Source organism: Mesoplodon densirostris, chromosome 16 (genome assembly GCF_025265405.1).
Source record: "Mesoplodon densirostris isolate mMesDen1 chromosome 16, mMesDen1 primary haplotype, whole genome shotgun sequence".
NCBI lineage: Eukaryota > Metazoa > Chordata > Mammalia > Artiodactyla > Ziphiidae > Mesoplodon > Mesoplodon densirostris.
In genome coordinates, this window is record NC_082676.1 from 80,857,811 (window position 1) to 80,884,283 (window position 26,473).

At 36.3% G+C, this 26,473-nt stretch overlaps 1 protein-coding gene across 3 annotated transcripts in view; it reads left to right on the top strand.

The window, feature by feature from the left end:
* Positions 1-26,473, top strand: part of MACROD2 (mono-ADP ribosylhydrolase 2) — a 1,992,245-nt gene that overhangs the window by 683,973 nt on the left and 1,281,799 nt on the right. The gene's annotated exons all lie outside the window — the stretch shown is intronic.

The following is a 26,473-nucleotide window of genomic DNA, read 5'->3' on the forward strand; positions in this document are numbered from 1 at the left end:
CCCAAGGTCAAAAGGCTAAATGAGAACAGGAGTCTGCTGCTCTCCTCTACTCTCTTGACCCCCAGTAACCCCGCCATCTATGGGGACATAAGAACCCAGGCCTGGGACCCAGGGCTCATACAAGTTGGGAAATATTTGTAACCACAAGGTGACCATCTACGGATTGGCAACATACATTGACACTACTTATTTGCCTGAAACTCCCAAGCTAAATACTTAGTTTAAAGTACTCTTGGACAGTTTACAGAAGCAACTGAAAGCCCTCATTAGAGATAAGCACTCTCAATACAAATCCAAAATAAGTTTATGGATAAAGTTAAAATGGCCACAAGCTCAGTACATAAAGTCACTAAATACACAAGGAAATCATCATCATCTAGGATCAAGAAAAGCAACGAAAGATAGGATCATAATATTGGAATCCTCAGGTAAGACTGTAAATGAGTATTCATATTATATTTACTGTAATAAAAGAGAATTAAAGTGTTATTAAGGGATGAGAGACTATCAAAAATGACTAAACAGCTCTTTAAAATTAATCAGATAGAAGTTTAGCAATTAAAAATAATTCTAAAACTCACTACATGGGTTAAACAATTAAGAACTGGAAACCTGGAAGATCTGAAGGATTGCAGCATAAAGAGGGAGATGCAAGAGGGAAGAGATATGGGAACATATGTATATGTATAACTGATTCACTTTGTTATAAAGCAGAAACTAACACACCATTGTAAAACAATTATACTCCAATAAAGATGTAAAAAAAAGATTATAATTTATTAAATTGAATGTTGAAAAAGAATAAATAGCAATTTAATCTTATCTAGAAACGAAAAATAAAAGGCAGATACCTGGAAAATATAAAAGTGAGATTTAGAGATGTGGAGAGTAAGGTGAGCAGGTCTAACATACATCTAACTGGAATTCCAGAAGGAAAGAATAGAGAAAGTGGACGAGACTGATACTTGAAAATATAATGGCTGAGAATTTTCCAGGGTTGATGAAAGGCTAAACCCTTAGATTCAGGAGCACCAACAAATCCCAAACAGGATAGATATAAAGAAAACCACACCTGGATACATAGAAGCCCATCCATAGAACCCCAAGGACAAGAATAAAATCCTAAGAGCAGCCACAGAGAAACGAGAAGTTATCTAATGAACAGCCACTATTAGACTGACAGGTCTCTCTCACAGCATCAATGAAAGACAGAAAACATTAGATAAAGCTCCAGAGTGCTATGAACAATATCAAACTAGACTTATAAACCCAGTTTAGCTGTCTTGCATGAGTGAGAGCAAAATAAAGATACCTTTCAAAAACATTAAAACTGAGAGAATTTATCACCTGCAGACCCTGACTTTAAAAAGAAAAACAATCATAGAAGGGAGGTCCAAAGTATAAAAAGAAATGAATATAAACTCTGGGGGGTCCTCAAGGTCCTTTCAGGGCGTCTGTGAGGTCAACATGATTTTCATAATAATACGAAGGCCTTATTTGCCTTTTTTCATCCTCATTCTCTCACAAGTGTATGGTGTTTTTCAGAGGCTACATGACAGATTATATCTTAACATACTGAATGTAGAAGCAGGAATGAGAATCCAGCTCTCTTCTTTTTATACCACACATTAAAGATATTTGCAAAAGTTTTTTAAAAATGCCATTTTCTCCTTAGATATTTTGTTTTTGAAAATATGGTTATTTTTCATAATGAATATGTTATCTATATTAATCTGTAATAGATTAATTATATTTTTAAATGAATTAAATAGTTTTAAAATTCTCAGTTAATTTATAACATGGTAAATATCTATCTATACATATAATACACAGAAACAAAAAGTCAAGGTCTTTAGTAATATCTAAGCATGTAAAGTAACAGAAAGGGAATATTTATAAGTCAAGTGATACTTTTATAGGTATGGAATTCTTTAGACATGTTGAAGGGCACTGTGTCATGAGTCACTTTGTAACTTTCCTAAGTAGCAGAATCTATTAGGAAAAATAGTGTATGTGTCTAAGTGGAGGTGTTTCTAGTATTTCTGTGCAAACTTTGAGTGCTTTGTATTATCTATAATCTTCAGTAGACTTTCTTTATGGTAAATTAGAGCCCGAAATGTTTTCATAGCTCCAACCTCGAACTGTTGTTTTAGGATAGATACCAATAAATGTTAGGGGTCTACTGGGAAGGCAGAGAGCATTTTCAGATTTATGAGGGGGGAAAAAATCAAGTGTCCCTATGGCCAAGTAAGTCATGAGTAGCACAAGAGTCTTATGCAAAGTTGACAATATCATGAAATATAAACCTTTGCTTTGGAATTTTACCAGAAATTAAAGTGGCATTATAAAGGAAAGTCAATGTTTTAGTTTGTATCTCAAGAGGAATTTGTACTTCTGATTGCTTTGCTTTGTTACTTCACTTTGGCTGAGCTCTGGAAAAAAATTCTTTTTTTCCTACAAAGTCAGGTGACCTCACATTCTTCTGCCTTCTGGCTTATTCGCTTTTCCTTCCCCTTCAATCCTTGATTAAATCTTCTTGGCCCCTAGGAGTTCTTATTCCTTATGCAGCAAGTCATGCACTTTGTCCTCTTGTTAAGGAATGAATTAATAAGCTTAACTCCCTCTTTGAAGAAGAGTTTGTAATGCTTTTTTTGGTGAAAATTAATATTCAATTATCAAGATTGTTATTTCACAAATAGAATAAAAGACGCAGCATAGCTGCACTTGAGAATAATTGAAATTGAATTTCAGTTTGTATTATACCACAGTGGCTTAAACTTTCGGGGAAAATTTTAAGTCTACTTTCTTATGAAAGTGAGCACATTTTTTGTCCTGCTGTATTTTGATAACAAGACCGTTTAATTCACTGCTTTGAAAGAACATGGGCTGAGTGGTCCTTCTTGCTTGACTTTGGAGTTTTAGACACATCCTATTGACCTGCAAAATCCACCAGTATTTTCCTTTCCTTGGCATTAAATGAGTCCTCCAATGGCCAATAAGTATAATACTTCTCCAGATTGTATCTTTTAATACTTTCTAATATTCCTGTGATACTTCGATGGGGCTAGTGGATGGATACATAAAAGGTGGTTCAGGCCATTTCCCTCAGGCAACCCTTTGGCTTGCATGGGTTTTTCATCACAGATTATGCAGGAAAATCTGTGTTGCTTAAGTGAATAATGAACATGTTTGATAGTTAAAAATAATTTAAATGTCAAAGAAAAACTTTGTGCAGGGGAGAGGAATAAGAAATTGGGAACATAACAGTATGTGGAGAAGAATAATAGCATAGCTTAGAGTGTAAAAAGAATCAACCCATAGAAGGAATATCTACACACAAGTAACTCTCAGGAGGCCCAAAATCTTTGTTTTGTATCTCTGTTTTACTTTTACTTCTCTGAGAACTTGGAATATGAAAGTGATTTGCAAAAGCAATTATAAAAGCTCTCAGTAATAAAATAGATTGTTTTCCCCAAATTGAAGTAAAATTATGAATAAGGCCAAATTTATCCAAGGCTGATGTTCATCTGTCAACCTGAAATAACTGGCCTGGCAATCAGAAGACATGGTATTGTGTTTTGTCTCTAACACTTATTTGCTGTGCAACCTTGGGCTCATTGCTTAACCTCTCAGGGCCTCAGTTTCCCCCTTTGCATATTGAGGATAATCATGCTTGTCCCGACTGCTTCATAGAAGTTTTGTGAGAAAATATCAGATAATGTATGTGCAGGTACTTTCAAAAAACAATCTAATATTACTGATTTTGAATAGTTATTATTATTATTATTATTATTATTATTATTATTATTATTATTATTATTAATGTCCTTAAACTGCCTTGTCCTTCAATTTCTCCTATTCTGGCACATCTTAAAAACTGTCACAGACTCTCAAAACAGATTTATAAATTTTTTTTCTAGATGAGGCTGGTAAATATTTTATATTAAAATTCACACTAAGGTACTAGCTACTAGGATCTTGTTATGTCTTCACCTATAATCCAACTCTATTTTTTTTGTCAATAATAACTTTTTAAAAAATGAAGTGGTTTGACTCCAAATAGACAAAACAATCTTAGAAAAGAAGACCAAAGTTGGCCGGCTTACATTCCCCAATTTCAAAACTTACTTACAAAGCTGAAATATTCAAAACAGTGAGGAACTGACATAGGATAGACATATAGATCAATGGGATAAAATTGAGAGTCCAGAAGTAAGCCCATACATCTATGGTCAACTGATTTTCAACAAAGATTCCATTGTCCATTGTCCTACAATGCCTATTGCCAAGACCATTGAATGGGGAAAGAATAGTCTCTTCAGCAAATGATACTTGTACAACTGGATATCCACATGTAAACGGGTGATGTTGGATCCTTCTCTCACACCACATACAAAGAGTAACTCAAAATGGATCATAAAAATAAAAGCTAAAACTACAAAACTTACACACACACACACACACACAGAATGGTGAATCTTCATGACCTTGGATTTTGCAATGGATTCTTAGATATGATACAAAAAGCACAAGCAACAAAAGAAAAAAAATAGATAATTTGGACATCATCAAAATTAAAAACTTTCGTACCTCAAAGGACACTATCAAGAAAGTGGAAAGACAAGCCAAAGAATGGGAGGAAATATTTGTGAGTTGTAGATCTGAAAGAGTCTACTATCCAGAACACATAAAGAAGTCTTACAACCTAACAACAAAAAGAGAAACAACAATTAAACAACACTTAAAAAATGAGTAAAGGGCTTGAATAGACATTTCTCTGAAGAAGATATGCAAATGGCCAATGAGTACATGAAAAGATATTCAACACCATTAGTCATTAGGGAAATGCAAATGAAAACCACAGTGAGATACCTCTACACACATACAAGAATGGTATAATAAATTTTCAAAAGGGAAAATAATACTGTTAAGGAGGATGTGGAGAAGTAAGAACCCTCATATATAGCTGGTGGACATGTAAAGTGTTCTAACCACTGCGGAAAACAGTTTTGTGGTTCCTCAATAAGTTAAATATAGAATTAACATATGACACAGCATTTCCACTCCTAGTATATACTCCAAAGAATTGAAAACAGATGTTCAGACAAAAACTTGTATACAAATGTTCTTAGGAACACTATTCACAATCAGCAAAAGGTGGAAATAACTCAAATATCCATCAATTGATGAATGGATCAACAGAATACCTTATATCTATATAATGGAATAATATTCAGCCTTAAAAAGGAGTCAAGTACTGATACTTGCTACAACATGAATGAACTGTGAAAACATACACTAAATGAAAGAAGCCAGATACAAAAAAACACCTATTATATTATTCCATCTATAGGAAATATCCAGAATAAGAAAATTCATAGAGACAGAAAGCAAATTAGTGGGTGTCCGGGGCTGGGGAAGAGGGGAGAATGAGGAGTGACTGCTTAATGGGGAAGGGATGTCCTTTTGGGGTGATGAAAATGTTCTAGAACTAGATAGCGGTGATGGTCACACAGTATTGTGAATGAACTAATTGCCACCAAATTGTACACTAAGACGGTTAAAATGGTGAAAAAAAAAATGAAAAGTTTTGCAAAATTTTCAGGTAGTAACCAAACCAACCAGTCATGCTTTGTGTTTTCTACATAAGATACTTCCTGAACAACAGTGAAAATGATAGTTAATATTAGTGAGAATCCTAGGTACTAACAGAGCACTCACTATGTCCAAGGTACTGTTCTGAGTGTTTTGCATGGATTTGTTCATTTAATTACCATGACAGCTGGATGAAATACGTACTCTTCCTCTCTCTTTTAATATGAGGAAACTGAGGTATAGAATGTTAAAGTGACTTGCATGAGGTCACATACTTAATAAGTGGTCAGTAAGGGATTTGATTCCAGTTGGTCTATTTCCAAAACCAAAGCTCTTAACCAGGACATTGTTTTGTCTCTGCAACAGAAAATGAGACCAAACAGATAGTACTTTGGCCTCACTGCTGATTAGAAGATGTTGGGAAAATTATGCAGCAGAATCTGTATCACTGTTGTGTTGTTACAGCTTTTTGTAGCTAAAAAAAAAAATTATTTGGAGGAGCCGAGATCTCCTGGCCTATGCTTGATGTTAACAAAACAGCAATACATGCTAGGAGGTAGTTGTTTATTTTATTGTCTCTCTAAGCATTTGTGATCATTTTACCTCCAGTTCTGATCATAGTTCCTGTATATGTTTTTCAGTTATTTGCAAACTACTGTGATTTTCTCACCACACCTCTATATTTATTTTTGTCCTTATCAAGTGTTATCTTCCATCTGTTGAATCGAGGTTGAAATTTAGTAATAAATATGGTTGCTTTTTGGTATTAAGGAGAGTATTTTAAAACTCAGTTTTCTGAAAGCTGTTTAGTCAAACCATTTATAAAAGGTAAAATAGAATTAAGGCAGAATAATTTCAAAAAATTTAACCAAGGTGGAATAAGTCTAAAGATTACATATAGGGCACTGAAACCCTCCTTTCTGATCATAAGAATAACTTTGGTCAGAGAAAAAGCTGTTTGTATTTGGTAACTCCCTTAAGCTTCAAGGTGGTCTAATCAATCCTTTTTTAAAATGGGCAACTTTGATTCCTCCTACCCTATCTAAAAACAAAACAAAATCCATTTCATCTATTAGACTCTGGTCCCTTCCCTCCTTTATTTTTTTCCTCATTGAAATACAAGTGGCAAGAGGACTGGAACTTATTCCCCTCTGTGTCATCAGTGCCTAGAAAAATAGTTGGTGCATAGAGGGATTTGATAGACTTTGAATGAATGAATAAGTGAATAAATGAATCTGTGTCTTGTTTTCTTGAGTCTGTTATTTCTGTAAAAATTGAGTTACTTTAAATAAATATATTCAAACAATTTCCAAATAAAAATTAAAAGGGATATAATGAAATACAAAAAAAAATCACAACCTTAATTTGGAGCATACTTTTGGAAAACAAAAGGGAAAGCCCTAAAATGTCAATAGAAATAGCTATTTTGCTAAATATGAAATAAAAATAGTTAATAAATATATTAAAAGATCCACCTCTCTATTAAAATATGCAAATGGAATCAATAGCAGATAACATTTTTTCACCTATAAAATTTATAAAACCTTTAAATCATAATATTCAATTCTGTGGAGAAATGATACAGTAGATATATCAGTGAAATTAAGAGACAGATAAAATCCACAAACTCCATAACATGTAGAAGAGCTGCTGAAAGTAGCTGAGATCAAACATGAACTGCAGGGGGTGAATTTAGGGAAGAATCCAGTGAGTACAAAAAGGAGCTCATGATGGTAGAAATACAAAGTTTTATCCTCTTTTTTGTTTCTTTTAAAAGGTATATGGAACTGAGGTGAGCAATTCTATTTCTGGAAATTTAACTGACAGACTTGATAATCAGATGATAAACATTAGTGCAGCCTATAAGTATTTGTATGTTTTGAATATCAATCTGAACTAAAGATATATTTGCACAAATGTGAAATAGTGTACTTTGAATATTAATCACAGCAGCAATTTTTTATCAAGAGCAAAACATTGGAATAAAGCCAAATACCAATCAGTAGAGGACTGGTTAAGTAAATTATACTACAAGCATACAATGGAATACTATGCAACTATAAATAAAAGAATGAACAATCTCTTAGGTACGGATATAGAAATAAATATAAACTGTATTATTAAGTGGGAAAAGAAGATATAGCCTGGTGTGCATTGTATGCTACCCTTTATGGAAAAGAGGGATAAAATACATAGGTTCATATTTACTTATACATTCATAGATAAAATCTAAAAGACTATATACATTGATAACAAGGTTACCTGTGGGGTAGATGAAGTAAATAAGATGCAACCATGGGAAGAAGAATTTTTACTGTTTACTTTTAATTTATATTGTAGTGATATAACAACAACTTACAAGACAATCAAGTGTATTTTTTACTCAAAAATTAAATATTAAAAAAATAGAAAAAAGTGGGATGTGTAGAAATGCATGTTTTCAAGTTGAAGGAAACAATATATACATGCTTTTGTTTGTGGGATGTCTGTCATAATGGTATTTAAATTAAAAGATAATTAAGGATGTATACAAATATTTATTGCCGATACATACATTGCACTTTTACACTGATTAGATATTGGAAGTCTCCCAAATACTGTGATACATTCACACAATGAAATGCCATCAACAATTAAAATAGTGCTGTAAAATAATAGCTAAAGATATGGAAATGTATTCACAGAACATTTTTAATGGGGGGATAGGAGAAGCAAGTGAGGTAATTCAAAGTAGGATTCCGTATCTATAAAATAAAAAGTTGGAAAGCATGCATATAAGCTTATTCACACAGATAGAGAAAGAACTAGAAGGATATTCACCAACTGGTGATTGTGTTTCTCTTAGGATAGTGGGATGATAGGTAAGTTTTTTATTATCTTTAGTCTCTAAAGTTCTTCTAATAAATACTTACAGAAACAAACAAACAAAAACCTTCCATATTTATTGAAGGCTTTGAATGGGCTATGCTGTATATTAAGCATTTGGTGACCACAGTCTCTTAAGTTTCTCAAAACCATAGGTATTAATAACCACTTTACAGATGGAAAATCTGAGGCTCAGAGAGATTGAGTGTTTTACCTAATACTGCACAGCTAGTGTCAGATGCAAACCCAGGTCTGTCTGATCCAACACTTATTTCTTGATCACCCTGCTAAATAATTCGGGGAAATACCGCTTGCCATGGAAAATACATCTCTGCCACCAGTTTTCTTTTTACGTGCAAAATCTTTGTTTTTTGGAACTTATGTTTTTATGGGGTGTACTAACAATGCTCAAGCATTCCCTCATAGTAATTTAAATAATCTTGCACATATGAATTATTTCGTGGTTTGTTGTTTTGTTTTGTTTTTACAGTAGATAAAATATGTTAATTTGTGTAAATGGTCTTCTGGGTGCAGATGCTCACACTGAAAGCAGGCTTATCTTCAAAGCTGCTTGTCTTTCATCTGAGGCTCCTTTTATATGCCTAGTTTATTTTTCCAGTGCTGTCTCAATATAGGAATAATTTTGAACAGGTATTTGTAGCTAAATGAAAGAAACAACAGCTCTCTTGGCTTTGGTACATATTAATGAGCTCATAGAAAATCTTGTTACTGAATTGCAGCACTCCTTTGAGATTCTTCTGCCATCTTGGCCCTTCGTGAGGCCTGCTCCTTTGTTCAAATAAGCATACTGGTGTGCGTGTGCTATTGTGAGCTCTGCTTCAGCTCCTTTGTGTGCGCTGACAGGAGGCTCACCTTGGTCTATTATCAGGAATGTCTAGGCATCTTAATACTATATTGGATTTCAGCAAGAAAAAAGCAAATCATTCAGAGATAATTAATCTGACTTATTTATTGCCAAGTTTCACCACCAAAGGGACAGTGTTCATTTCTTTTTTTTTTTTTTTTTTTTTTTTCTTTTTGCGGTATGCGGGCCTCTCACTGTTGTGGCCTCTCCCGCTGCGGAGCACAGGCTCCGGACGCGCAGGCCCAGCGGCCATGGCTCACGGGCCCAGCCGCTCCGCGGCATATGGGATCCTCCCAGACCGGGGCACGAACCTGTATCCCCTGCATCGGCAGGCGGACTCCCAACCACTGCGCCACCAGGGAGGCCCAGTGTTCATTTCTGATCATGGTTATGTTGTCATAACCATGACAAAGTGGAATCTAACTTTTACTTTTATTAATATTCACCTGAGGAGTTTAGACTCTGAATTGTTTATGTCAATATTCACATATATATTGTATGTGTAAAATTATTGTAGCAATAACAGTTTGATTTAGCCACTCGATTTTATTTTAGACGATGTATTGTGTATAACCATCCAAATATTTTTAATAATTGGTTTTACTTCATAAGCAAAAATACTTTTAATTGTGTTGAGTCATAGAGACTCAGAGAAGATAATATTTGGCTTGTTATTACCTCACTGGTCATCCTCTAAAAACTGTGTCATGGGGTGTTCCTGTGTAAATCATGAATTTACTGATTTTATTCTACCATACACAATACCAAAATATAAGAAGAAAAAAAAGACAGTTCCTCTAATGATAGAATGTAGGAATAATCAAGATTACCTAAAATAAACCTTTAAAAATTGTCCATCATTTTAAAAATCCAAGGGGGTGTATGACACTTATAAGGGAATTACCTGACATAGCAACATTTTCTTTTCAAGAATGCAATATTTGAGTCTAGTCACAAGGGGTCATAAATTCACACCCAGTTTTTAAAAAAATGGGCCATTGAATAAAAAAAAATCAAGAAAAATAAAGCAGTTACTTGAGAACATTTTTTAGACAAGAAAAATATGCATTAAGCACTTTCAAGATTTATTATTAATCTGTCATTGCCCACATCTTCATCTACTTTCACAGAAGTTCAATGTACTGTACATTTTTACTGTTGTGAAAAGAGAAAAATGATAGGAGTCCAAGAATATAACAGGAGTGTTTGGAAACATAGACATAGAAGTGCCATTAATCCACCATAAGTCTCTGCTCCAAAACCTTGCTCAAGCCTTGTTCACATTGATTTAAATAAATTATTTATTAGGTCCTTTTACAAAACAGCTTTTTGGTAGATTTTTATCAGAGCCAATTTTGACCTAAGGTTGTAGTTGGGTCATTTTTAGCTGCTTATAAACAGAGTGTGAATCCCTTGAAAAACCATTTCAATAGTTTGAGAAAGAAGGAGACAATCCCTGAAAATGATTTTCTAATCTGAGAAGTGGAGCTGACTGCTGACAGAAGTTTTAATAACTTTGAAAACAGCAAAAATATGAAGTCATGGTCACATATAGGCATTTCTCCAAGGTTGTATTTTTGGTGAGATAGCAAATAGACATCTAATGAAAGTCTAGAAATACAAACAGGGTCAGATGTAGCTTTCATTATTATCAGTTTTGAGATACAGAGAGACAGAGAGAATAGCATGTAATATAAACTATGGTTATTCACTTTGAGGTATGCTTTACTCAGTTCAGTTGTACTATTAAAATTCTACTTTTATTTTTTAGAAAGGTTAAAATCATGGTGGAAATCTGAACCACAGGCTAGATATATCGGTTTCATATGCTAAAGTGCTTAGCCCTGGACACTAATTCTAGGCAAAGTATTAAAAAGAGTTCTGAAATATTTAAACTGTACCTTAAAGTTCTAGAGTAATGGAAACTTTATTTTAAAAGCTTGACTTGCATTAAAAAAGCCCATCATAACACCCCAAAGTTTTTTTCTTAAATATAACTGATTCCTTCAATGCAGTGCAATATGATTTGACATTCAGAAATTGTATTTAGATAGTTTTCCAATAACATATTGTGGTAGTCAGAATAATGGCCCTTCTAAGATGCCCACACTTTGATCTTTAGAAGCTGTGAATATTGCTTTAAATGGCAAAAGGGATTTTGCAAATGTGATTAAGATTAAGAATATTGAGATGGGGAGATTATTCTGGTTTATTTGGGTGGACCCCATCTAATCATAGGAGTCCTTAAAAACAGAACCTTTCCCTCTGTAGTCAGAGGGAGATGTGATTATGTAAGAAAAGCATAGAAAGATGCAACATTGCTGGCTTTGAAGATGAAAGAAGGAGGTCACAAGTCCAGGGATATGGGCAACCTCCAGAAGCCAGGTAAAGCATGGGAATGGATCCTCTCTTCAGGGTCTCCAGAAAGCAACAGCCTGCCAACACCTTGACTTTCACCCAGTGAAACTGATTTTGAACTTCTGATCTCCAGAACTGTAAGAGAATGAATCTGTGTTGTTTTAAGTGACTTAGCTTATGGAAATTTGTTACAGCAGCCATAATAAACTAATACAGGTATATTTAAGATATAAATTGAGGCATATGTATATGAGAAGGTACATAGGCATAGGATGGATTTTTGATCCATTGAATAAAAATTAGGTTAGTAAAATCACAGAAGCTGTATTTTCAGAGAAAAGCCTATTTACTTCTGTATTAAATGAATTTCAATTGGAAAAACTTAAAATGTAGTAGTTTGTTGCAAAATAACCACCCATAGTTCATATTTCTATTTTCACACATTAAGCGGGCCCCTCCCATCCTGGCTTTGAATTTGACCATATAACTAACTTTGGCCAATGGGACAATATCAAAGGTGGCTCAAACAGAGGCTTAAGAAGTGCTTTTGCATCGGACTTGCTCTTTTTTGTGGCTGGAACACTTTGGTTCACAGTATGAAGAGGCCTGGGCTAGCCTCCTGGGGAATGAGAGATCTTGTAGAGAAGCCTCTAAAATGGGAATGTTGCCATCTTAAACCACCAAGCCCCAGCCAAACTGGTCCAGACTGGAAGAACTACTCACCCGATCAACAGGATCATAAGAAGTAATAATTTTTTTGGGTGTGTGTGTGTGTGTGTGTGTGTGTGTGTGTGTGTGTGTGTGTTTTACACCATGAAGTTTGGGGATGATTTGTTTCTCAGCAATGGATAACCAATATATAGTGCATTTACTTTCTCAGGCTGTAGATTACATTTTAGACATGACTATTCCTCCAGCAATGATAGAGGGGTAACATTTAGCTATCCTATGCTAATTTCTTTTGAATCATTTGTAGCCTTTGATTTTTAGGAGACTGTGCTAGAAATTGTATTAGGGATTTTGGTGGCATCCTAATGAAATAACTGAAAGTGAGGTACCTTGACTTGGACTTTACAGCCCTATTTTTTATCCTTACCCTCCAAAATTCATCCAGTTAAAAATAGATTACCAATATTTTTGTAAAAGCTTTTTACCCTTTGAATAGACTCTGAAAAAATGACATACTTATTGCTAAATACCTTCTGTATTTTTATAGACCTGTATGAGTATGGCAGAGATGGGGTTAACTAAGATATCTTACCTCATTCGGACCCTTGAATCAGGTGGTTGAGATCAGAGCTTTCCAAAAAAAAAAGGACACCAGAGACCATTTGGTTCCCATGAACACTTACTACCAGCAAACTTATTGAAAAAATAAGGACCATGGGGCAGTCCCTCCTGGTTTCTTGGAGAGTTGTGTATTCATTTCTAGGGCTATAAGGGATCACAGTTTGAAGACGCCCTGGCTAGATGATCTCTGAAGCCCCTTCCAGCTCTCGAATTCCAGCATCATGGCTACTCCTTCCATATTGGGAAGATGATATTTATTTCCATGGAACACAGCAAAGTTAACTGACTCCCTTGGGGGTGGAAGCAATGACTGTCACCTTCGCCATAACCTCAGTCAACTGAAATAACCACTCAGGCTTCCCAGCTGCTCTCAGGTGTGCACTTCCAGGAACTTGTCTCTACAGTCTGAGCGAGGAACTCCTGCAGTTTTCTTCTGCTGTGACCATCCGTGTTTGCAGAATCATATTTCTTTTCCTTCAGAGAAGCTGATATATAAGAATTAAAAATAAACTGGGACGATAGCATTTATTAGAAAAAGAAAATAGCACTTGTTAGTTAAGGGATTTTTTTGCTGAATACGAAGTTTGACCTAAAAGGGAATTAACCAGTGAATCTTAAAAACATCCTTATTTGGGTTAAAACTGAAGAATTTACATTTTGTGGACCATGATGTTTGTATTGGGAAGGTGTGTGTGTCTGTGTGTGTGTGTATGTCTGGATGTCTATGTGTACAGTCTACAACTTGTAAGGATATGATAGAAACTATATTGCCTCATAATATTTCATTCTGCTTCATTCATGCTTAGTTTTTTGATTAGATAACTGTATCTCCCATGGCCTCATGTAAAATAACAAATCAGTTTTTCCCAGTTCTGAAACTAATTTGAGGCCTTTTGAGAATACTTTTCAAACCACTAAGGCCTCAGTGTACTGCTACCCTTGTGTCCTGAAAGAGTTAATGTAGGTTTCAAAAGGGGTCTAGTTTACTGGCTAATGGTATCTTTTTAGAGGAATTACTTGGCTTCTGTGGAATAGCCTTTATCTTTCTGCTTTTTGGTTAATTCAATTGAATTTTCATCTAATCTACTTTGCTTCATTCTAATTGCAGTCAGTCCCTCATCTTACAAACCATTCTCCTCCAAAAATTTCATTTGGGAGTTGGTTGTTTGGAACTTCCAACGTACTTTTCAGTAGCAAAATAAAAGCTACAAATGTTTGGTGTGTTCCCAGAATAGCCCACAGAAGCCAACTTAACCCATCATATGCCCAGTGCTGCTACTCAGCCTAAACAATATCAGTAGGCAGCGGTGCATATAACGGTAACATGCTTTTGGAGATCCAAGGTGGGAGAACTGGAGCTCATTCTTCTATAGCAGGCCTGTCAGTAGGGGTGAAGACTTTCCTATCTTCATCCCTCCAACCTAAAATGATACGAAGTTAGGACATGGCCCAGTGATAATCCTGCAGCAATGACTTTATTGTTTGGGTCAAGTGTTGGGGACTGGGAGTTGTGTGATAAGGTTGAAGCATCCAGGTAGAGGCTGAAGAGAAGGAGGAGTCAGAGTTAATTGTGAGTGGAGAAGGTGAGACATGAGGATGAAGGGTAGAGAGAAAGGCTGAGAGCCAGGTAAGTGAGTGGGTGGATGAAAACCTAAAGCTGGATTAGGTTTAAAGCCTTCTGTAACCTTCACTCCCTTGTGTAAACAAGTTCAAAATCAGGTACAGATTCAAGTTCACTTAGGTAGGATTGCTTGGTAAAAAGCAGGCATTTAATTTACTTGTAGCTTTTATAAGAAATAACCCATTTTTCTGCTACCGCTTTTGCTTTTGAGACTCTTGCTGAGTTAGAAGGAGAGAGAGACCAAGGGAGAACCTCAGGAGAATAGGGGTGGGGATTGAGAAGGTGTGACCGAGGTCCTCAGGCAGAGGCAAAAAGGCCTTCAACCTTGGTTTGGTTCATCTCCCATCTCTGTAGTATAATGGGGTAGATTTTGAAGGACATGTGAAAGAGAGTTTGAGGGACTAAACGGGAGCGCAAGTTAACTCCTAGTAGGAGGAATATGAGTAGATGGATCACTCCTGTGTTTCTACCAGAGCATTATTCACGTGTTAATCATAGGTCAGACCAATCTGGGCCTCCTGGATCTCACTTCACCAATAGAGTTTCTGGAGAATTGTCTCAGGAGGAAGGGGGATGACTCTCAAATGTTTCTTTTGAGGAGAGCAGATGACCTTCTAGGAAAATCATTGTCATCTCAGAAAAGAGACTGTGTAACAGGTATACCAGAAACACAGGATTCTCCTATATGGGCCTCGGTGAGGCTGTCCTTGGTCTTGAGTGCTCTCTGTCCGCTTCACCTGGTTCGTTCCTACTCATCCCTTAATGTGCCTGTGTTATGTGCTCAAGGAATCCTTTCCTGGGCATCTCCTCCATGCAGACTGAGCCTGGCTCTGAGACAGAAGCACTCTTATAGCATATTTTACTGTTGCTTTTTATTATTTTTACTGTCACAGTAAGTACATAACTCATGAACCCCTGAATATAGTGCCCAGTACAGTGGCTGACATGTAGCAGGTGCTCAGTAAATATTTGTTATGAACTCTCGAGAAGCAGAAAGTTTATATTAACATGTCTGTGTGTGGTGGGGTCACCTTTAATACATACATTTGACTATTAAAAAACTTAAATCGGATACAGAGGAGATTTAGAAAACTATTAATTAAAAGGCATTGGCTTAAATATTTTGTTGCTAAGTATAAAAAGGATGGACTCTAGAAAGCCTTTATATTATCTCAAGAAGTTTATCTGCTTCTAGATTAACATTGTACCAGTTGCTACCCAGTTTCCAAACTAGTTAATGCTATTTCAACTTGCATTGCCTTCAGAATTGCAAGGGCGACGGATTTGCCCCTAGCTTGCTGTGTTGAGCGGGCCATGGTTCTTAGGCCGTAGCAATAGCTGTTAGAAACCATCAGTTTCTCTTTCCTCCATGCCCCATGGAGCAACTGAGAAAGACTGGATATATCCATAGAAACCTGGAGCGTAGACATTAATAATGGGACAGTATGGATCTTGGTTTTGATTCCAGCCCAAGTTATTAATTTATAAGAATTCATACTCTTCACAAAGGAACTATGTTAGCTAGCAAATCTCTTATGATTCCATGAGTTCAACTTTGCCTCTTTGGGTCTTGTCTCATGTGAGCAACAATTGATATGGTGACCGAAACGCTACTATATTTCAGTGTTTTCTCAAGGCTTCTTCATTTTGCTTGGGGAGAAAGTGAATTATAGCCCATGCCACATGAAAATTAAAGACTGCTGCTATTTATGTAACTTTATATCACAGACTATTGCAATGAAAATGTGCCTAGCCCTCCACCTGCTTCTGTCTGCCATCAGAGATTGAACAAGTGCTGTCGTGGCAATGCATTCAGACTTTCTCAGTGCAAGGGTGATGGTTTGATATGAATTGTACCGTTTAGATTTTCTAATAGGTTAGGAAGGTAGGGAAGGCAGGAAGGAAGGCAGGAAGGAAGGAAGGGAGGAAGGGAATAAAGGAAGTGCCCTTCAGGTACATGTCATCATCTCTCTAAAGAGAATGTTATGTTTTAACCTTAGAAAACTTCTAAGATTAATCTACTATATGGTGTTGCTTAGAACTTCAAAAAAAACCCCACAAATATAAAATGTGAATAATTAATAGAGTACTGTGCAGATTTTTGGTCAAAATTAAAAAGTAAGAACTTGTAACTAAATATGTTTTGGGTTGGCCCAAAAGTTTGTTAGGGTTTTTCAGTAACAGCTTACAGAAAAACCCAAACGAACTTTTGCACCAACCCAATAATTCAGAAAATTTCATTAAAAACAAGAATTCTAATTTTTTTCTTTATTCTTTTTTCAGATACTGATTTCATTTCAGTAATATGAGATGGTTTTACATAGGCCTGCAAAGATAGATTTTTAGCATTACTTCTAATCAGGAATAAACATTAATTTTCCAATAGAACGTGGTATCTTGGGGTAAATTTTATTATTAAAACATAATAGAATTTGAAAATATGAAATTTTTATAAGAAATTAGAATATTCTCTTGGTTTTGGAAATTATCCTTTATTATTTATCTCTTAATTTTATATCCTATGAGAGTCTAAGTTTAAAATAAAAACTGCTGGGACTTCCCTGGCAGTCTACTGATTAGTACTCAGTCCTTTCACTGCCATGGCCCTGGGTTCAATCCCTGGTTGGGGAACTAAGATTCCACAAGCTACATGGTGTGGCAAAAATAAATAAAAAAATAAAATAAAATAAAATTTAAAACCGCTAAGTATATTTTGTAATAGTATATAAAACTATTTGGGATTAAAAAATGATTTAGAAAATAGTAAAAAATTATAGAGAATTTACACTGGCTTTTTAAAAGTTAGTAATGTTCATCTGAATATTAAGTCACGTTTCATAAAAATGCCCATCTTCTAGAATTTACTTTTACTAGAATAGCAAACGTTTTATCTATTGTTATCAGAATTTGAAGTGTTCTAATCAATTTTTATAATTAATAAAATAATGAAAATATAATAAAATATACTTAATATGAAAACTGATAATGTTATCTTTTAAAAAATATTTTGTAAATGAACTAAATGGCAAATAACTAATCTGGTTTATGACAGATACATTTCTTTTACTTAATTCTTTTCATTTTAATATTTCAGTGTTTTTAGCATTCTATACTAGACCTCATGTACAAGTTACAGAAGTTTCAGTCTTTTTTTTTTTAGTAGTGAGGCCTTTGATTAAAGAATGGTAAGATTTTATATCATTATAAATGACATTTAAGAGTATATGCTACCGAACTTTAACTGCAGTGTGCTTGAGTTTCATTTTTGTGGAAATGAGTACAAAATAAAGAAAAACTTAACACCATTGCCTAGGAGTAGCACCCATGAATCCAGCCCTCTGTTTCCTTTACAAGGCTTCCCAGCCTCGCCTTTGACCTACGTCAAATGTGAACCCCCATCACACGTTACCTCATCTCTCAAACGGCATCTATCATATCTTCTTTCTTTATCTTGGTGATTCAGTTTTTCCCTCTTCTTGGGAATCTTTCCATTTCCATTAACATTTTTTCATGCTTAAGCTTCAGCCATTTAAGACATATAGGCGTGTGCACACGCAACTTCTCTCAAATCCATGTGCTTCTCCCACCACCCTATCTATGTCCTTCTCCTCATAGCAAAACTAATCTATGCCAGTTAATTACCTCCATCCTTAATCTGGCAGATGGGTTTTAGTTAGTGTGTTAGTTTTCTGTTGTCAAAACAATGCTGCATAATAAACAATGACAAAAGTTTGGGGCAAACAACCCTAGGCACTTATTTAGTTCTTACATCTGTGCATCTGTTGGACCACTGAGCTCTGTTCTACTGTCTGTCTTTCTCCTGGGACTCACTGGCTAGACCAGGCAAGTCCTTCTCATGAGGATAGCAGAAATGCAAGAAAGCAAGTAGAAGTGCTCAGTAGCTGCATGCCTTCAGTTCTACCTTTTTCTTTGGGCCAAAGCAAGTTACTTGGCTAATAAATACAGATGGGAAAATATACTCCATCTCTTTTAGTGGGTGAAACTGCAGAGTGACTGTATAAAGAATGTGGATGCATGGGCAGGTGAAGAATTGGTGCTAATAGTACAGTCTATCACAGTAATCTTACCTACCTACCTCTTACCTATGCAGTAGTAAGGGTACTGTACACCTTTGCCTTCCTTTTGAAATACCCTCTTCCTCTGGCCTCTGTGATGAAACAGTCCATTGATTTTCATCCCATCCCTCTGGCCCACCCTATTCAGTCTCCTTTGCCAATCCAGCTTCATAAATACTCAGCTGAAAATGCTCAAGACCTGATACTGCACCCTCTTCTTATTTATTTATTTTTTCCCATTGTTCATGAATCCCATTGCCATGGAAATAAAGATGAAATTAGAAATGCTTAAATTTCTCCTGTGGGTTCCAGAATTTATATATATGTATATATATATATATATATATGCATATTTTATGGTTCTTCTGAGCTAACTTAAAGATAACTCAGATTCAGCCTAGATTTAAAGCATTCCTAATATTTCCCCCATTATACCCAAAACTTCTTCAGTGCTTCCTAGCTCAGTGAATGGTGCCACATCCACTGAGTTGTATGTGCCAAAAGACTAGGAGCCATCCTTGATACTATCCTTTTATCATCAAATGCTATTACTTTTGTTGCCTAAGTAACTCTGGAATCCATCCTCTTCTTTCTGTCATTGTGGTTCCTCCCTAGTGTAACCCACCATCCTTTCTCACCTGGACCAGGGTAATAACTTCTGAACCTCATCCCCTCTTTTCCTCATCTGATCTCTTCTCTGCACCGCATCCAGAAAGGTCTTGTTGACAAAGAAGTCTAATTATTTCCATCCTTTCAAACACACTTCAGTGGCTGAAACACCCACTGAATGGATAGAGATAAAATGCCTAACAGACCTATACACTTCTGTCCTCCTCTCATCCCATGTTGTGCTTAGTGTCTTGGTTTGCAGTTCTTCAAAAAGCATAGCATGAGATAAGAGTCTTATAGGGCTTTTATTTGGAAGGTGGAACCAGGAACTACCAGTGAAGGAGTGGTGAGAGTGAACAAGAAAAGAAGGAAGAGCCATTACAAGAGTGCTTTCCTGAGGCTGCTGCTATAGGCAATGGTGGCTTGATTCTACAGGACCTCGGGAGGATGAAGAATAGGACCTATAATGATATGCCTGCAGAATGGGCAGCTAGTTGTGTGTACCCACTGGCTCCCCATTGTTTGAGGGTTACATCCATGTGTATTTAGCTCCTCTGCATTTCAGAGTCAGACTTCACAATCCTCCCCATCTCTGCCTGCTTACTTCCTCCTCATCTTTCAGATTCCGCTTCGCTCCTGTGCCGGAAAGTCCCTGCCCCTGAATGAAACAGCTCCGTCCATCCCTCCCAACAAAACCACATACCTCTAATATATGCTCTAACCATTCCATATAGATCTCCACTGCTGGCCACAGTGGGGAGTTTGCATTTTGCTATGGGATTATTTCATTAAGAACATTTCGCCCACTGGACTGGAAGTTTGAGAAGACCTGGGATCAAGTCTGCTTTTGATCATCACTGTCTTACCAGCATCAAACCCAGGACTTGGTACATAAAATATGTTCTATATATTTACAATGAATGTATAAGTGTAGGTGTGGGTGTACGTGCATGTGTGTTTATAAAGAGAAACTCTGAATTGTCAGGGCATAATTGATCACTATCAATATAAAAATTGTCATTTTTAATTCAAATGTCTTGTTCTATTTTTATGTATTGCTTTCTTCTCATACTTATATAGTCAGATTACACCAGAAGAATTCTGTTTAAGTGAAGTCATATTGAGCAAAAAAGAAAATATAAGTCTTATGTTACAGCATCTTGATTGATCTGATAACTTACAGTGTTGTTCATACATTTCTAAAGAAAATTATCACTATGCAGTTTCTTTAATATGACAGAGGTTTTGAGTTAAAAGGGGGATAACCAAATCCTAGAACACAGCTCTGTGCAATCCTGCATTAATCAGTAGAGAAGAGCATCCCATTTGGGAATGCTGGGCATTCTGAGGACTTGGGTACTAACAAGTGTGTGTGTGTGTGTGTGTGTGTGTGCGTGTGTGTGTGTGTCCACTAAAACATCATGTCCAAATCTACATTTTTATTTAAACTGGGAACTGTGATTTTATAGCAGAAGGAAACATGTTGTGAAAGTAAATCAGTTTTCATCTGGCTTCATGCTGATGCAAGATAATAACAAACAAAACGGGAATGGAGAGGCAGGTAGAAATCTACATCAATTATTTTTAATAAAATACTTCTGTAAAAGTAAGCTACCAATTGTAAGTGAGCCACATTCAATACATATTTTCTATGTTTCTACTTATCATGGTACACTTCAGATCATTTAGCATTAATTCAACAAATACTGATTGAGTACTTACCATGTGAAGGTAATATGGCACCCTTGGCAAATAGGATGGACATAGTCTCCACCTCTGTAGAGATTATGATATAGTTGGCATTATATTCTTAAAAATGCAAATAGTTTCTCTAAAAACATCCATCATATGCTGAACCTCTTTTTTTTTTTTTTTTAATTTCATGGAAGAGAATCCAGAGCAGTATGCTTCTAATTTTGTCTCAAACCTCAGCTAACAAGAGATAAACAGTGGTGAAAGGATTATGAAGATAGTAAATAGATTATGAAAGTAGTTGTATCTGTGTCAGTTAGCGGCTGCTGTCAGTTAGTGGTTGCTTACATTCAGTTTCTCTCATTTGGTGAATACAGAGAATAGGATATTGAGTGTCTAGTGGGCTTAGCGTGTTTCTTTTCATCTGTTAGTTGTCACAGTTATGCACAGGGCTGTGAACTGAAAGTGGCATGTAAACCCACGGACTGAAGGCTTTGGGTCCCTAAAATAGTTTCCCCAAGAACACTCTGCCCCATATAGCAAGCATTGTAAAATATATGTTTTTGGTTTGTACATTTGAAATCAGAAGATACCTGTCATCCCAGGATCCAGAAACTCCTGCATGTGAGACATTTTTGGATAAAATGGATTTCTGTGAGAGATGCCAAGGGGATGGTGGACGAACATGAATTTAAAAGATCATAGTTTCGGGCTTCCCTGGTGGCGCAGTGGTTGAGAGTCCGCCTGCCGATGCAGGGGACACAGGTTCGTACCCCGGTCCGGGAAGATCCCACATGCCAAGGAGCGGCTGGGCCCGTGAGCCATGGCCGCTGAGCCTGCGCGTCCGGAGCCTGTGCTCCACAACAGGAGAGGCCACAACAGTGAGAGGCCCATGTACCGTGCAAAAAAAAAAAAAAAAAAAGATCATAGTTTCTGTTTAGCCAAGGACACAATGGAAGAAACTTCCTGGGTTTTGTTTATTTATTTGTTTGCTGATAAAAGAATCATGTTGTTTTTAAGGTCTCATGACCCTATGGGCCCTTACAGTAAGCAAGGGTATGCCATGTGCGTCCTGAGAGGAGCTTGGCTTCTTTCTTGTCAGCTGACAATGGCTCAGCAATCACGGCATAAGTTCGGCCTTGATGGGTGACGAGTCTAGGTCAGGATTCATCTTCCAGTCTTTGTCTCTGAGATCATCTTTAGAATTAGGACACATGGAGGAATCAGAGTGATGTGTGCTGGAGACTTCATCAGAGCAAGGGTGCCCACTCTCTCCTGATGCTCTGACCATGAGAGCCCTGGGCCACTTCAGATGAGGTCACCTCAGCCGTGTTCTCACTACTCCAGCTTTGGGTCATTTCTGATGAGGTCACCTCAGCTATGTTCTCACCATTCCTCCTTAGAGGCATTTTGGATGAGGTCACCTCACCAGGAACATTTCTTGCCTCATGTACTTCAGAATATTGTATATGCTGTTTAAATCAGACACGAGTGCCTAACAGCTTCTTATACATTGTTTTTTGGTTGTAAGTAAAATTACCTGAGAATTGCACCTGTCGTGAACAGTGGTTACATTGAAATTTGACTGAAAAAGTCTAGTAAATTCAGCGGATTTATTGTCTTATCTACCAGGAAAATAGGACATAGTTTTTGAGAGGATTACTTAGGTTGCTTTTGAGAGGGTCAAAATTTAGTACAAAGTGTGTTATATTAACATAGTTGCTCTAGTGGCTAAATCTGAAAAAAATAAAAACTTTTAATAGTTTGAGAACACAAGTGTTCATTATATTATCCTTTGTAGTTTTCTGTCTTTTTTTCTTTGGAGGGAAACATAATTCTAAGAATCATAGAGGCTTCTGTCTGGGTCAGCATGTATGAAATTAAGAGGAAATAAATATTCCATCAAAAGGAAGAGCCTCAAACAAACAAACAGAAAACACCACCAAGATTGTCTATATTCCAAATGTAACATTTGTTAGATGCTATACTCAGTTTACTTGATTTTGTTTAACTGACATTTCTACATCTTTTAAAAATGATCTCTTAAGACATTTTAGCATCTTGGGTCATTAAGGAAAGTTTAATTTTGTTAATGTGTTCTTTTTTCTAAATGCATTGCCCTTATCCTTGCCAGTCTTCACAGTCCTTTAGGGTTTTTCCATTTCCTTAGAATAAAATCAAGGCTCTTGCTGAAACTTTGATGATGACCCTGCATGATTTGGCCTCTACCCAAATCATCTCCTGCTCATCCATTGTTCACTGAACTCCAGCTACCTTGGTTTCCATCAGTTCCTAAAACGTCTCAAGCTTTTTCCTACGTCAGGATCTTCCAACTTTCTGTTCTTTCTTCCTAGGTTACTCTTTGCTTACTTGACTCCTTCTCCTTCTGGTGGATCTTAAGCATATCCCCTCCTCAGAGTGACCTTGTCTGACCACCTATCCAGTGACATCCCCTGTTACTCTTCTCACAGATTCTGTTTAATGTCTGTATCACTTTAAGTCTATGGCTTTCAAAAATGTATTGACCTTTCCAATAGATAACTCATAAGAACCTGCTATATAAAAAATAAATAAAATAAAATTAAAAAAAAAATGTGTTGACCTTTCCATTAGGTTGTGAGCTTCATGACAGTATGAACCTTATCTCCTGTTTATTATTTATATACCTGTTACTCATAATTTGCTTGGCACATAGTAGGTGATCACCGAGGTTATGATGGATTAATTTCAACTATAAATCAGAAACTTGCCATGCCCCTTCATAGTTAATGACTGACCTGTATCCCCCATCTTGATCTGATGAGGCATTAGCCCACATGCCCTTATCCCTATGAAAACATTTCTAACAAATGTAACAAGAACAAAAAGACATTGTTTAAAATTTGAGTCATATTTATTTATACTAATGTATAAATTTATTGCAAAAGATGGCATTTTTGAATTAAATATCTGAAAGAAGTAACGCTAAGTTTAGGACAACTTAGCAAATGAGTAATACAGTCAAACTTTTAAAAGGAAATCACTTTTGGGCTTCCCTGGTGGCGCAGTGGTTGAGAGTCCACCTGCCGACGCAGGGGACACTGGTTCGTGCCCCAGTCCAGGAAGATCCCACATGCCGCAGAGTGGCTAGGCCTGTGAGCCATGGCCGCTGAGCCTGCGTGTCCGGAGCCTGTGCTCCACAACGGGAGAGGCCACAACAGTGAGAGGCCCGCGTACCACAAAAAAAAAAAAAAAAAAAAAAAAAAAAAAAAGGAAATAACTTTCTTCATTGACAGAGTACATTAAAACCTTAATTTATTATATTTCACTTTTGTGTAGCAAGTTGAAAAACAAAACAAAGTGAAAAAAGCACTGTTAGATAAATTTGAGGATCAAAGCTCTAACACTCTGAAATGTGTCGAGGGAATTTAAAAGAGTAAACTTCATTTAGTTTCAAGAAATTAAAGTACCAGCTTGGACAATAATGTTATTTTCTTGGGTAGACAGCTTATTAAAAAAAGAAAGATCCAATATGGCTCTTTTTAAAAGTCTGTATATAAACTTCACGGATTTCATATTTATTAAAGGAGAAAAATAAGCATAGAAATTTCAGTTTTCTAGTGCCTTTTGTTTGTTTGTTTGTTTTATTGTGGTACACGGGCCTCTCACTGTTGTGGCCTCTCCCAGTGCGGAGCACAGGCTCTGGATGCACAGGCCCAGCAGCCATGGCTCACGGGCCCAGCCACTCTGCAGCATGTGGGATCCTCCCGGACCGGGGCACGAACCCACGTCCCCTGCATCGGCAGGGGGACTCCCAATCACCGTGCCACCAGGGAAGCCCTTCACTGTTTATTAAAGCATGCAGTTACTATATATTTCCCCAGCCACACTAAGTAACTGGATCAAGGCATGTGAATTTGGCAAATTTCAAAACATGGGCTAGGAATGAATATTTATGTAAGCTTGACTGACAGATAATTAGTCCATATATTATTATAGATGATCTAAAGCTGTTCTTAGCTCCGTCCATGGGGGACCCATTCCCTGGTCAACACTTGGCTAGCCTCCCATGGAGCTGGTTTTATCCAGCTAGGCTTTGGTGTGCTTCTGTCTACTTACCTGGAGAATATGGATCCCATCATTCAGATTACTCTAAGGATATCATTGACGATGCTGAGGATCTGTTTAGGATTTCAGTATCAGTAACAGCTGTTCTCATCGTTAGATAAGCACCATTAGGTTAGTTTTTACTTTTAAACACTGTGAATCTTGCAATTGATAAATTTTTTTCTCTTTAGATTGGCTTCTAGAGCTCTAAGAACCAGATCTGGGGACCCCCTCATAGTCCCAATATTTCACATGTGTCTGTATATAAATCTACCTATTTTTTCCATCTCACTTTCCTTTTTTTTCTTTTTCTTGCTCGTGTTTAATTCATTGTATCTTGCTTAATTATATGCTTTCAGTTAAGCTGACTTGAATCCCTTTTTGAAATTAGGTAGGTTATTAATTCATTATTTACTATACAGATTGCTTGCCTGGCTCATTGTAATTTTCAAGTTATAAAAACAACAGGAGAATTTATAAAGCTCTTTTGATATGCTGTTAGACATATCAAAACTAGACTTTGGGAAAGTCTTCAACTCTTAATATGTTTTACATCTTATATTTGGGTTAATTTTCTTAAACATTTCAAGTGAATAGAAAACTGATGAGAAATGTTAAGGGTAAAATAAGAGTATTTGATGGCATAACTGATCTAGTACAAAGATTAATTAATGGTCTTGGAAAAGGCATCACTAATGTTTAGTTAGATACTTCATGTCATCATTTGCATGACAATATCATAATATGCTTTATCTTCATATTCAGACAGTTTCCAGCATACAAAAAGATTGTATTAAAAAGGTATATTTATAAATTAGTTTAGAGTGCAGAGTTCATTTTCATGAACAATCAATTTTCTAAATGGGTTAGGATCTTAGGTTAGCCTATAAAATTTGTTTCACCCGTAGTGTAGAAGAAATAATATTAATTTACAGTGAGAAATTTCAGAAAATACTATTTTACTTCTTAAAATAGGAAAAAAAAGATGAAGAATTACCATATTTCAGTTCTGAAGCGTAAGACAAATATGATATACTTAGAAAATCAGGATATACATATACAAGTTCATGTAGATTTTAGAGAGGAATTCTGGATATACTTAAAGGTGGAGTAGGGTTTATTTTACTGTGCAATTTTGCTTCACAATATATGAGCTTTCTTTTTTTCAAAATAGCATTAGTGGTAGATGCTCTTCTATTTGTCAACATGATTAAGTTCCCTTTTAACTTAAAAATAGAATGAGTAACAGAAAAGAGTAAGAGCAAAAGACAGAATAAGTGGGTTGAGATTCCGGAGGTAACTGGGCAAGAGCTGAGGCAGAAGAAAGCATCGGACAAAGGGAAGTTTGTGGACATGAGGGAGGTTTTCTGAGGTGGTGCCGAATGAGCCATGAAGTACTGAAGTCCTGAGTGGGGC